A 14,659-nucleotide genomic window follows, 5' to 3' on the forward strand; every position below is an offset into this window, starting at 1 on the left:
CGAGACGCCGTGGGTTCAAATCCTGACCTGTACCTGAATTCTTTAAATTGTGTTTTCAATTAAGGAGTTTAAGTACAATAATACCACGTGCTCATACAGTGACGGAAAACACCGTGAGGAAATCTGCACATCTAGATTCTAGATGTGTATCCTAAGTGCATTGTACTTATCCCAAAACGGCGATATGGTTCGCAACCTATCATGTGAGTACAAATGTGCTGTGAAAAGTGGGTGGCTCGCTTTGTGAGCCACCTCTGACTACCCCTTCGGGGATCACAGTCGTGAGTGCATATGTATGTATGTATATGTATATAATAATGGAATGGAATGTAATTAAGGACGAGGGACAATTGAGGCAGAAGCGAGCGCAGTGATTACCGCCATGATTGATTGCACAGATCAATTACCCTCGGACAAAGCTATCGACACTCAAAAAGAACAATATGCATCGGAGTCATTACATCATTTAATTGCATACTTTATTATCAATATAACTATATTTATAAAATACTGACACGCCTATTAATATACTCGCAAGTAATGAAAAAGTTCCACTTGTCATTACCATTCCATATGTCACTAGATTTTTGTATTGTTCCGTTCCATATGTCATGTCATCTAATGATTTTTTTATTAATCGCGATTGTCATAACAAGGCAGGAGTGCCATAGCTCCACCTACTTTTTACACTACTCCAGTTATGAAGGTTCTTGACAGACGAAAAAACGACAACAAGGCTCCTAAACCGCTTTCTCCTTTGAAGGTAAAAAATACGAAATCCTAAAAAGTAACGATCGTTCTATAAAATAAGGTCAAAATTTCATCAAACCACTCCCAGGATTTCCGGCAAGTTTCGTCGTGGACGGACAATAGCCTCATCCATTATGCAACCCGCACACACGCATACATGTACACACGCACACATGCACACATGCACACATGCACACATGCGCGCTGTACGTACAATAAATATCCCTGTTTGCATTGCCTGTGGGACGACGTCATAAAAAGTTGAACGCATTTTGTCAAAGGTCAGGGGGGTCGGTTTAGCTTACGAGTAACGAGAGCTACCATGCAATTTATTATTCTTAAATGTCTCGAGATAAGAGTCGTGGTTAGCGTGCATCAGCGCTCCGAATCTTAGTTTTTTCTAAGCTAGTAAAACCCCCTGCTTTACAGTGCTGACGTTACGATAGGGTACAATGCAAGATAATGAACTCTATTCCTCCGGAATAACGTGTTTTGCCTTTGTTGAGAAACATGGGTTTAGGATGCCATTGATTGGTTTCACTAGGAATCAAAGTTTCCTAGTTTGGTAGATCAGTGTATGAAACAATTTAATGTCAAATGTATAGATAGCATGTCTTATTTTGTTTGCTAACTACATAAACAAGTTAAAAACCCTCGACATTCAACACAAAAAGTCATCGTTTGGGAGCTACTCTACTACAGACACATACACACACGCAGAACACCGACACGTAAAACTTATAACCACCTCTTTTTCGTTAGTGGTTAAAAATACATACTTGGTATTAATGGTAATTGCCACGCATTTCACGTATTGGGTCAACATACCTGCTATGTAATGTTACTGCTTGACATATTTATTGCTTTCGTGTAGTACTCAGTGTTATATGTAAAATATTTTTTCGCCGTACACTTTTTAATAATATTAAATACCTGCCTATGAAGCTATCTTTGTAATTTATTTTTTAAATGACAACTGGATACACTTTTTATAAGCTTTTTAACAATAAAATATAAGGAGAAAAACAAAATTCATTGTATTTTTTACCTAACACTAGGTAAATGATTAACTCTCTTATAAGTTTTTTTTTAAAGAATATTAAATACGACGCAAATGATATCATGAAACTGAAATTTTGATAGATTAGATTCCTTCCACTTTCATAATAATCCCTGAAACCTCCATATTAAAACAATTATACGAGAAGATAAACATCGCGCCTGCTAATGTTAGGTACTTACAAAATATGTTCCGCCTTTGTCTAGAAAATTCATGTCGGCACATTACACAAACAGGTACCTTCACAATGAACCTTCAGGCGCACCGCGACGCATCATTTATTCATTTGTCCCACTGTACACGGCCTATTACATACAATAAAGAACATTGGGGCAAGGGAGAAGTGATTTAGAACATGTGTCGCATCGCATTTGTGTTGGAGCTTTCGGAATAGATTGAACAGGCATTTGGATGATCCGATTGCGTCTGAAGTGATTGTGTTTGTGTTTAGAGTGACGCAACAAGTTGTCGACGTTTGTGGCGATTTTGAGATAAATTGTATTGTACAGTTTGTACTCTGTGAGGTCAGGTACGTGGTAACTATATGTATGTTTAGATATAAGAGTAAAGCTATCATAACTAAAAATTTTTTGGAAAAAAGAGTTTTAAAAGATTGCAAAAAAAACTTTGTAACCAAAACATTACCTAACTAATAAATAAAAAGTTTATTAAGGAATCAATGATTATTTGCCATTTTCAAACTAACGAGGTGTGTTTGCCTCTATTTGTTTAGGCACAGCGCGCCTTCGTAACAAATGAAAGAAAAATATCTCCCACTTTTTTACCCGTTAGCGTTTTAGCGTTTTAGGACTTCATGTGCTAAGATTTACTGCACTGCACTTTGATTTCAATAATTTTTCCCAAACTTGATACAAGATATATTATTAAAAATCACATCATATTAAATTCTATGTTCTGAACTGCAAAGAAAGAATACAAACAGAAATATTTCGCGGTTATGTCACGGGTATTACAGTAATGATGCCGGCTCCGGCTCTTGCCATTTCTAAAGTGACCACTTTTGTTGCTAAGAAAGAGCATTCTGAACAGAGGAAGTTGGTAATATGATAACTTATTTTGGTCATTTGAATACTGGCTGTATCCCAACCGTTGTAATATTTGTTTTTTTTCGTAATTTTAAGTTTTGATTGTGTTGTGACTGACCTTAGTTTTATGATGAGATAGCTTCATCCAATCAAATGCGATTTACAGTCGTATGTAACTAACTAAAAAGTTCATTTTGCTATAAGGCCAATAAAACTTCTATCATCCACTATAGTGAGTTAGTCTAGAGAGTGGTATGCGAGGCAAAAAGCGAACAATTAAATTGCTCAAAACTCCGCTCATGCCATTTTATTGGTCGGTTTTTCCGTTGCACACCGGGCCGCTGCTCGCTCTAGTGGACAGGCAGCCTAATACTTCAATCTCTAGACAGCAGAGATGTTTTGTAAAAAAAGGTATGGTATTGTATGTACCCGTAAAACTTATGAACAAAACACTGCGGCAGTTTTATAAATGGAATGTCATGCTGTCACTGTCAAAAAAATAATAACAGAAAGTGACAGCATGTATTTTATCTCTCAGGTAGCCACTAACCAGACATTGTGGAACAGGGGCTTAGTCACACTTTTATTAAATAAGTTGAGGTTAAAAACTTGCAGAAAAATTAACTTACCGTGTCTGTAATTAGAACTGTACAATTTGTGAGTAAGAGGATTAAACACTTCACTTATTAAACAGTTAGCTGTACTGCATAATTATACTGAATTATGTTTACTTAATTTCCTTTATACGGTCGTTTCTTTGTTCCGTACTGCGAACAGTTTTATTACTTCACATTAGGTGGTATTATTCATTTAAATTGAGGATTAATGCATTAAGAAACGAAAATATTAAATTATTTCATAACAATTTCGCTTTCAGAACTTTTTAGACACAAAAATACCTAATTAATTGTGGTTAGCCACAAGGATAAAGCAAAAATTTTATAAAGAAAAGATGGCGGCCGCTATACCGTCAGCATTCCAGTTTAAAAATGGAAGGAAAAGAAAAAATAGAAGTAAAGAGTGAGTGCAGTAATGAGTTTCTGGGTCCCATGCAAGGATGTGAGGTGTGAGCGGTCACGTTATAAGCCTTAATGAACTAATCTGTCCCACGTCGCGCGCACAAAGTTTTTGCACCATAAAAAGTTTATTCAGTTTTTAATTAAAACCTGCGTTCATTATTTTTAGGTCAACACCGAGCCGTGTTAGGGGATTACTTCATTATGCGAGGAGACTGGAGCCTTGACAAGGAATGGACTGGATTCTAGCAAGAACAGCTATTTTAAAGTGATTGTGATAGGTTATGTAATATATCAGATGGAAATAATACAATCAACAGTGAAATCTGTTAGCCTTCTTTGCCCGGTTCCTTGGGTGTTTGTGTGGGCGGTTAGGATGTGCTACTCTCATATTATTTATAAATCAAACATATAGAAGAACGTATTTTATTTTATCCATTCTGTATATATTTAATATACTTAATATAAAAAAGTTTACCAGAATAGTTTGAAAATACAAATAAGGCAACAATTTTGTACTTACTTATAGTGATTTACACTCAAACATTACCTTCTAAGCTTATCAGTCCTGGATAGGCTCCAGGACAGAAGTGGGAGTGCACGGAAAGGAGGAGTTTTATGTTATTTGCGACACTTGTACTTGGCTATAAAGAGTATTCAAATGTGTACAGTGAATTTTTATAATGAGACGTATATATAGACATAATAAAGCCCCAGATATGTAATTAAAAAGTAAAGGTTGTCTAGAAAAACTAAATTTTACGTCAAACCTCAAAATACAACTACAACCAAAAGAGTAAAAAATCTAAACTGAATAGCTGTTGCTTAGCAAATTACAAGTTTTTTTCATTTAAAATGTAGCAATAACTGTAAGCCCCATTGCATAAAGAATGAGTTAAAACTTATTATTTCCTTTTTGTGGCGCAGAAAAGCTGGTTGGTTGAAATGAAGTGAGCTGTAAAACCTTCTGTAAACATAATGAGTGCCGCTGAAAAATACAAAGAAATAGCTACGACGGTCTGCGTAGCAATGCTACGACCCGCTACGAAATTGCTACGGCGTAGCGTTACTACGAACTAAATACTACGAAGCAAATATTTTGGAATTCTACCAGAATTCTACTCATCTATGTATGTAGTTTGTATATTATCTTGATTATAATGATTTTTCAAATAAATTTACACCCAGTATTCAAAGTGATAAGCGAATATTGACTTTTTAACAGATACAAAGTTAGTCATTTGTCCGCTGCACGACGTCAACGCTACGTCACGAGAACGAGATTATTTCAGGCCGAGTTTAGCATGACTTGACGGTGACGTGACTGATTTGCGGTGGACACGCGGCTAAGGCCCGGGTCTCCTATTTACGCCGTAGGTCGCGTCCAGCGTCACGCCGTAGGCCGCGTCACGATGCTCCCTACGTCTACGCGCCAACGTCGGCGTGTGAGGGAGACCGCTTCAGTACATTTCTATAGTGAGCATCGTGACGCGGCCTACGGCGTGACGCTGGACACGACCTACGGCGTAAATAGGAGACCCAGGCCTAAGTAAAATGGTGACGTCATCTCGTTGTCGTGATGTGATGTTGACGGCGTGCGGTGGACAAACGATCAATGAGTCAAAAGTCGTTGTCTGTCTGTTATCTAAGTACGATACTCATGGGTTTATGTGCCTCGTTAATCATTTTATCAAACCCTTTATGAATATAGGCTAATACTAAGTATTGTATTAAATAATACAACATTTTACTGAACGGAGTACCTACTTATTGTAATTACTTAAGTTTTTTTATCACACGCTTTGAAACTAAAAGTATTAACACAACGAAATTATTGCCATCCTTAGCCCTACATCGGTGTTTCCCAAATATATTTATTACAGTGCTTACAAAAGTAACTATTTGCTCCCTATCTTGTAGATAATTCTCTTACAAGTGTACAATAAGGGCCTGTCATCTCGAAAGAATGATGGATGGCCTCTGTCCAGCGAGACTGGACGAAATATATTGTTTCCTGTGAGTTGGCGGTTTTGCTTAACTGATTTCACCAAATTAAATGGCCAATAACATGTTATATAACGATATCACAGACAGAAAGCGTACCGGGGAATGCCCTCCGCCGGTTAAATAATGAAGTTATTCATGGGAGGCCAAAGGACTTTTGGCCTCGTTTACAATATTGAAAAACCTATACGGTTTTACTGAATTATACTATTTTATTCAATTGGTTTAGATTCTTTATGAATTGGAACTGAATTTTCTACAGGACACCTAGAGCAAAGGATAAGCCTCGCCATTCAGCGGGGCAATGCAGCCAGCCTCTTGGGAACCTTGCCAAACGACGGCGGTGACCTAGAAAATATTTTTTATCTATTAAGATAGTTAGGTAGTTTTATAATATTTTTTTATTTATAGCTACTATTTTGGTTTAGGTTAATTAGTCCTAGATCACATTTTATTTAAATCACTGTTTTATATAGTAAATTCGTTTTCAGAACTCAATGATTTAACAGTAAAATACGTTTTTACACTGCCAATGGTTGGCACTACGTACACAGTAAAATTAACTATTTTTTTAATTTACAAAAAAAACGGCATTTATCAATGTCATTCCTGCGTGTCTATCTGTTCTACTTCTGTAAAGGTTGCGATCTTTATTTCTTCGTGCTAGCAATAATATTTGTTCGCTCCAACTAGATCTTATTACAGATAGAAAGAGATAGGTAATATCACAATAAATGCGAGGAAAAGGTAAACAAAGTGATTCGCTGTTTTGGCATGAACGATCACTTAATTAGAACGAGTATTAGTTACCAACTCCCTTCTTTTCGATGTTGTATTTTAAGTATCTTGTTTTCTATTAAACAGGTAGTAAATGATTGAGCTTTACCTTAAAACTTACCCTGTTTAGTTTAATAACCTATTCATAGCCATCCTTATTCTAAAATGTATATTTAAAAAAAACGGTTCAACCATGAAATGAGAACAAACAACACTCACGGGCAATGTTGCAAGGTTCCACTGAGAAAAGCACCAAATTACTTCTAAACGGAAAAGGCTAGTTTAACATTGAAGTACATTTAACAGAGCAGAGGATGTTACGAACTAAAATCGGTAATATTTTGTTCCAATTTTAAATTAAATCTTTGAAAAAATTGGGGTCTTTTGTTGTCGGCATTTTGTGAATGGAATTTTTTCATTGCCCGGCAGTGTATCACGGTTTCGAATGTATCTTCCTAAACATGAATAGGACTTTCAAATCCTTTACAAATATGAGACTTTTTTAATTACTCTGAGCTTCCAGAAATCGTTTTCCGACATCAATCATCAGCGCGGCATACCGACGCTGGCGTGACTCCGCACAATGGGTAATTAGACGAATAGCCCAAATAGCTGTTATTACAACACGCGTATTATTCGAAACTACCATCATTGATACCAATTGTACAGCGGGAGACCAGGAAGGCTACTCTTGCTTGAAATATGCTTGAAATATTAAATTTACAAAATCAGTCGTGCAATGAGGCGTTGGTTGTAAAAAAGTTTACATTATTGGAGAAATAGATGAACAAGATTCCGCGCTACCGCTGAAGTCTTACGGCAAAAGCGGGAACTAAACTACTTATCCATACGATCTGACACAACAGTCAAACACCTGTAAGTGCAGCTCCACGTCTACGTCCACTTCAGTGGTGGTGCGGACTCTAGAATACCGGCACAGGGTATAACGAACCCCTTTATCCCATTGTAACATAACCTTCTTTCGGTAACACTTTTTTTCTTTCTTTAGTTTTCATGTGTCTGAACTGCCAGTAGATAATAATTATAATGATTTCGATATAAATAATGGTAGCGTACCTACTGTACCTCCCTTATACTATGTCAATATCGTTCCACATTGTTCATTCGATTGAACTAATCGCATTAATGCTATCAGATCGTTATATCGAAACGGAAAGATGTAGGTACTTTTTGCTTTGTATAATATTTTCGAGGGATCGATAATTTAAATTGGTTATTGATAAAGGGTGAAATTTTATTATTGGGCACGCTAAAACGAGGTCTGAATTACAATAAGGAATATGCAATTGTTTTACTATATATGATGTATCCGATAGTTAATACCGCTTTATAATATTTTTAAAAAAACAACGCGAAAATAATATTTCTTTATTTAGAGTTGTTAATACCCGTATAATTAAATCTTTTCAACTTTAACTTCTCATTCCACTTTTCTTCTCAACAGCTAATCATAATCACTGACAGGTGTCAACAGAACTGTCAAACTACAAGAAAAGTGCCGCCTCAATAATACCGTGATAGATCTATCTACAGAAGTCAGACAGGAAATCTTGTAACTTTACCCTGTGTATAACTTTTTATACAAACACACTAGTGAAATGAAATATGAAATATCGTTTATTTTGACGACCTAGAATTTTACAATTACTCTTGTCAATAGTCATAATATTACTCTAACACCATTTCACAAAGTACCTACATACATTAGGTTATTTTCATAAATACATATGTGTTAGATTAAGTTTTGTATTGTTGTCCATATTTTTGTGTGCAAATAAAGAATATCTTATCTTATCTTATCTTACTTTCGTTACGTTAAGATTACAAAAGCTTACAAGAACCTCCACTTACGTAAACATTAGCAGCATAAAAGGCTTGTCTGTAACATCCGCAGTCAGTAATGAAGTGGAGTGGTTTATGCAGAGCCTGCATGAAGCTTGCTTTGACCCGAGCCAGGGGGGTCACTACAGAAGTGGAGCGATCGAACGAATTGTTGTTTTCCGAAGCTTCGGAGCACTGCGCTAACCACGGCTCTATCTTGTTGCATTAACCGTACAGATTGCGTGACAATTCCTGTTCGGTCGTTTGTCGGTTTATATAGTGACCCCCCTGCCGCCAGCTCAGAGGCTTCTACGAGAAAGTAGAACCCTTTTTAGAATGATGTATTGCGCTTTTTTTATGCATAAGATCATGGAGAAAAGGACGCAAAACGAACTTGGGTTAGTGTGAAGAGTGAAACAGTCTAAAGCGCTTTGGTGCTTATGCTGACAAACTTTTTATCAGTTTATAACACTGCAACCATTAAAAAATTCAAAATGTTTTATTTGCGACTAGCTGTTCCCGCGAGCTTCGCTTCGCCTAAAAAAGTTTTTCCGTGGGAATTCCGGGATAAAAAAATAGCCTATGTTCTTTCTCAGGATCTGGACCATATCTGTACCAAATTTCATTCAAATCTGTTCAGTAGTTTTGGCGTGAAAGAGTAACAGACAGACAGACACAGTTACGTTCGCATTTATAATATTAGTTAGGATAAATACGAACATGCAATACAAAAACGTGATTGGTGCCTTCTTTTAAGAAGAGCCTATGACATGAAGCACCACTCTTCCTTAGCTTGCATTAGAAAACACGAAGTTAATAGCATTTACGATTGCAGCTCTATACCTTATATACTTTATATGTACCTATATGCATACATATACACAAAAGTGGCACATCAAAATAAAACCCGGCGAAACTTTTCATTACGAAAGCTTAGCCCCGGCCTAACTTATAGCGGGGAGTTACGAGATAAACTGTACCAGCAGCGGGGACACTCCTGCTTACAAAAAACATATTTGGATCGCTGCTGCATGAACCATGACTGTTTCAAATATTCAATCAGTAAAAAGAGGTTATTGAATTTCATGCATTTTGGTACTTCGGACATTATATCACCTTCAGGGGTTTTTTTTTCTAAATGATGAGCATTTGTTGAAGTGAGCCAAAAGGGACTCTTTCAACTTTACTTAACTGTGGGGGAGGCGCCGACAGGATATATGGAACAATAGCAGTTTTATGTCAAGACCTCACGGCCCGTAATCCTTTGCACGCCATTTTAATCGCGCGATTGCATCTTGCGACTTATTTCTCATATTTTAACTAGGAGAATACGAGTAGATACTCTTTCCTACATTCGTCAATTTAGCTGTAAACCAGCGATGTGGCCTTATTGTCCACCGCATAATTCTGCTGAGCTGGTGTCGTTTTGACACTCCGGACTGCAACCCGTTGTGTTATTGTTTTGTTTCATCTTCTGTATTTTTGTGCTTGTTGTTTTGTTTATATAATTTTTAATCTAATTTTTTTGTCGTGTTTCTGTCTATGTGTCAAATAAACGTTTCTTAATCTTCAATTGCTCAGCTGGAGTGACCCCAGTACCAGTGGATCCGGCGTGATGTAGGTCGCAGCCTCGGTCTCGCGGACGAGTTTATTATATTCGCTGTTTAGCTCTCAGCATCGAGGCGCTTCCTGCATGCTCTGTGACACTGCGGGGTCATCGCGGGAGGGGGGGGGGGGGTGTCACCACGAGGTAAAGATGACACGGTAACGTTCTATCCTCTTCGCTTTAAAAATGTTTTTCGAAGGATTAGCAGGAACGACCGAATGGCGTAGTGGTTAGTGACCCTGACTACTGAGCCGATGGTCCCGGGTTCGATTCCCGGCTGGAACAGATATTTGTTTAAACACAGATATTTGTTCTCGGGTCTTGGATGTGCCCGTTAAATGGCAATAGGCCCGCCCCCTATTACATTGGGACTAACATAACACTCTGGCGAAAAGTGGGTGCAGCAATGCACCTCTGCCTACCCCGCAAGGGAGTACATTAGTACAAGGCGTGAGTGCGTGTTTTTTTTTTTTATTAGCAGGAAAAAAATATACAGGGTGTTGCAAATAGGGTATACTGAGCAGAGAGGGGGCGACTCAGGGGGTCATTCTGAACAGCTTTTGTTCTACGAGTTTTGGAAATTATTATGTTAATCCAAGGTGTCAGCTTCCTACGCATTAAAATAGTTTTTTCAAGAGTAAAAAAAAATATCTATCCATCCATTACTTACAAAGATTCCCGTTTATAATATTAGTATTAAGTACGGTTCTAGGTAAGTCAAGTGTAAGCTGATTATTCAAAAAACCGTAGTGATCCCTCTGGCCTTTGACGCTAACTGGCTTCTCTTGCCATTGCCAGGCTCTGCTCTTTTAAATCCCGACTTAAAAAGGGCAGTGATATATAACTAAAATAAGAACCTTTTATTATAATATAAAATTTTGCTTCGTTTTTGTGGACAAAACACAGAATTTAGGTATTATTAACTACTTCATAGGTACATTACAATGTAAGTATAGGTACTTTGGTGGACTTTCACAAAATATTTAATTTAGTTTCCTGTCAGTTAATTTAAATAAGTAAAATTTATAACTTTCGAGTTGCTTAAAAGTCGCCCTTAGAGTTCGTTTACCAAACTTCCATTAATTACAAAAATAATTCTTTAACTCTATAATTCAGAAGTAATTTAATTCCTTACACGATAATAATATTATTGTAAATATTCGTTGGGAGGTGAGCGAGTGTGTCAAGGCGACTACCGAGTACTACGCATTAGCGCCACTATGCTAAGCACATGGGGAATTTCATTAGTCGAGTGTTTACTTCGACATTTCTCACATTCTTAACTAACTTTTGCTTTAAACTCCAATAAATATGTATGTATGTAGTTTTTATATACATATACGCTCGCTCCACAGCTCCTAACATTTTTTTAACTCTCTCCATACAAAGGTTTTCTGGTAAAGATTGATGGTATTTCTGGTAAGGACTGGAATCATTTTTGTACTTACTGTTTTACAGTAAGTACTTAAGTATATTTTTATGGTGTTTCTTTGTTTTTGGTGCCAATAAAGAGTATTGTATATAAATTATACGGTTTTACAAACGTGGTATAATATCTTATTATTTTAACAAGTTAAGGCTTACGAGTAAGAGTTTTATTATTAATATTTCTGAAAATGAAATAGACGTAATGGTTAGGTTGCTTTTTCAGGTGTTAATAAAACTGACCCATTGCGACATCTGTAGCTGCTGTCTATGGGCTGACCGGTAGAAAACACTTAGGTATAGAATTGAGTGCACAAAACAATTAAATAAATAAGTCTTCCAAATAAAAGCTCCCAGCAATTGGAACAAACTTTCCGAGTTAGAGAAATCCTTTGGCTCTTTTGAAATACGATAAAAATTGTAAACAATGTACCTAGGTACATAAAAACTCCGTTTACTTCCACATTTCTGCCATTCTCGGTTGAAATAAAAAGGATTTCAGAGGCCAAGGAATTGTGGCGGAGCGCCGTGAGCACAAATACAGAATGAAACTATATAGCGGGTGCTCCGGGAAATGCCAGGAGGGTTACTCTATATTGACGAAAAACGAAAGAACGAGAACTGTCCTGCGTTAATACAACTAAGTAGATAGAAGGCGACCGAATGGCGTAGTGGTTAGTGACCCTGACTACTGAGCCGATGGTCCCGGGTTCGATTCCCGGCTGGGGCAGATATTTGTTTAAACACAGATATTTGTCCTCGGGTCTTGGATGTGCCCGTAAAATGGCAATAGGCCCGCCCCCTATTACATTGGGACTAACATAACACTCTGGCGAAAAGTGGGTGCAGCAATGCACCTCTGCCTACCCCGCAAGGGAGTACATTAGTACAAGGCGTGAGTGCGTGTGTGTGTGTGTGAAGTAGATAGAGTAATGGCTCGCGCAGCAGCGCTTCGAAACTTAGTTTTTCGTCATATAGAGTGACCCCCCAGTATTATTTAGATATCTCCGGTACAATCTCAATGCTCCGCGTCACTTACAGATAATTTTAGTGTATATTTTATAAATTTTCAAATGCCTTAAACGCTGCTCGTGTGTATTCTCTGACTGTAAATGTCATGTCTGTTCTTGATAATAACGAGAATATTTTCTTATTTTAGACTTTTATGCGCGATTTTACTGTAAGGCTGTGGGTGAACTGGCATTAGTTTGTTGCGCGACATTTTTGTCGCAAAAATATGACATACCTATGAGAGAGAGATTATACCTATTATAATTATTATGTCGATGCGCGGGAAAATTATTTGTATGAATAGTATAAACAGTGCGACTTGCGAAAAATCGTGTCACAGTCGCGCTACCAAAAGTCGCAGTGCGCGCAGGCCCTAAGTGGTGTCGTTTTAGTTTTATAACTTATACGTTTAATATATTGACCAATGTATTCTAATTATTATGTCACATTTACATAAGAGAGGGTAAGTAGTGCATGTCCCCAGCGACACACTATCACAACAACAACGTGGCCGTTATTACGCGTTTAAAATATTAATTTATACAGTTTTGTAGGCAATTACTTCATAATCATACATTAATAGACATTTGCATTCATATATACGTCGTTAAATTATAGGTGCAACTGTTTTGCGAATATGAAATTGGTAAAATCGGTCTTAAACTAAGAATCTATATCTGTATTACGAAATAGGAAAGAAACTCTTCGAGTAGGTATACTTTTACTTCGAAACTTACGTATCTCTTGAATTATTCGATTATCTTATTTGATTACCGTAAATTAATACGTTCATCTTTATTTATTTTTATCAACAAACAAAACAATATAATAACAACTTTTCAATACATCCAATTCCTTACAGAACCCCAAAGCCAACAACCCCGACGGAACCATAACCTCTAATACCCAATAGGTTAAGTGTAAAAGATTGGTGTTATGACGGTCTACTTGACCTTGGGAGACACGCCTTATCGACGGAACCCTCTGAACCTCGGATTACCTCGAGGTAAACGCTCCGTCGAAAAGAAATTTCCGCAATAAACCCAAGGTTAAACTGTCCCAGACTAGTTTATAAAGGAACGCCTTAAATTAATAAACTTTACATAATGCACTTAGAACAGAATATATTCGCTACGACTTTTTAGCGACACTCAAGTTTTTGGCTTTTATACAGGGTGTCCCAAAAGTCAACGTCATCCCTTAAAGGGCTGATAAGTCAGCTCATGAGAGGCCAGAATATCACAATATGATCTTAGTAAAAACTCGATAATTTTCGAGACCCTTAATAAATTCAGTCAGATAAATTTCCTTCAAACAATTTTACATCGAGGTTGTTTTGTACTAAAATAGCAATAACTTTTTTGTTAATTGAAACAATAGCAACGTTTTATGCCATTTTGGAAACTGCATTAAATGAGCAATCTTTTCAAATAAGGTGCCAGTTTTGCTTGGTACATTTTTTTTACAGTATGTAGAGTCAAAGTTGTTTATAAAAAAATACGATAACCTTTTATGACTTTGAAAACCGTGTTTTTTTTAAACATGCAGCATTACTCGATATTTTTTTTGACTGCGATCAATAGCAGGGCTATACAGGGTGATGCAACACCAAACAAATTCTAAAAATATGGATTTTTGTACCGGCGGCACGCAAAAAACTGATCCAAGGTGTCGATTTTCAGCAAATTTATAAAAGTGTCAATATCTCGAAAATTATCGAGTTTTTACTAAGGTCATATTGTGATATTCTGGCCTCTCATGAGCTGACCTATCAGCCTTTTAAGGGATGACGTTGACTTTTGGGATACCCTGTATATTTTATTAGAGTTGTTAAATATTAATTGGAATTTTTGCTTGTGTGAATCTAATTCGTACTTTTATGTAAACCAGTATGTTATGAATTATTTAACGGATGATTGGTCATGTCTTTCAATTTCACGTAGGTAACATTTATTTGACCACTTACCATATTGATAAACAATATACCTAATGCTGTGTTCGAAACACCAATGTTCAATCAATTGAATATTAATCGTAGATAGTGTATGAAAGTATTTCGAGCTTAATAATGAAGAAATGTATTAAATAAAATGTGTTCTTCAGAATACGGGAAGCGTAAGGA

This window comes from Plutella xylostella, chromosome 17, assembly GCF_932276165.1.
Source record: "Plutella xylostella chromosome 17, ilPluXylo3.1, whole genome shotgun sequence".
Lineage (NCBI taxonomy): Eukaryota > Metazoa > Arthropoda > Insecta > Lepidoptera > Plutellidae > Plutella > Plutella xylostella.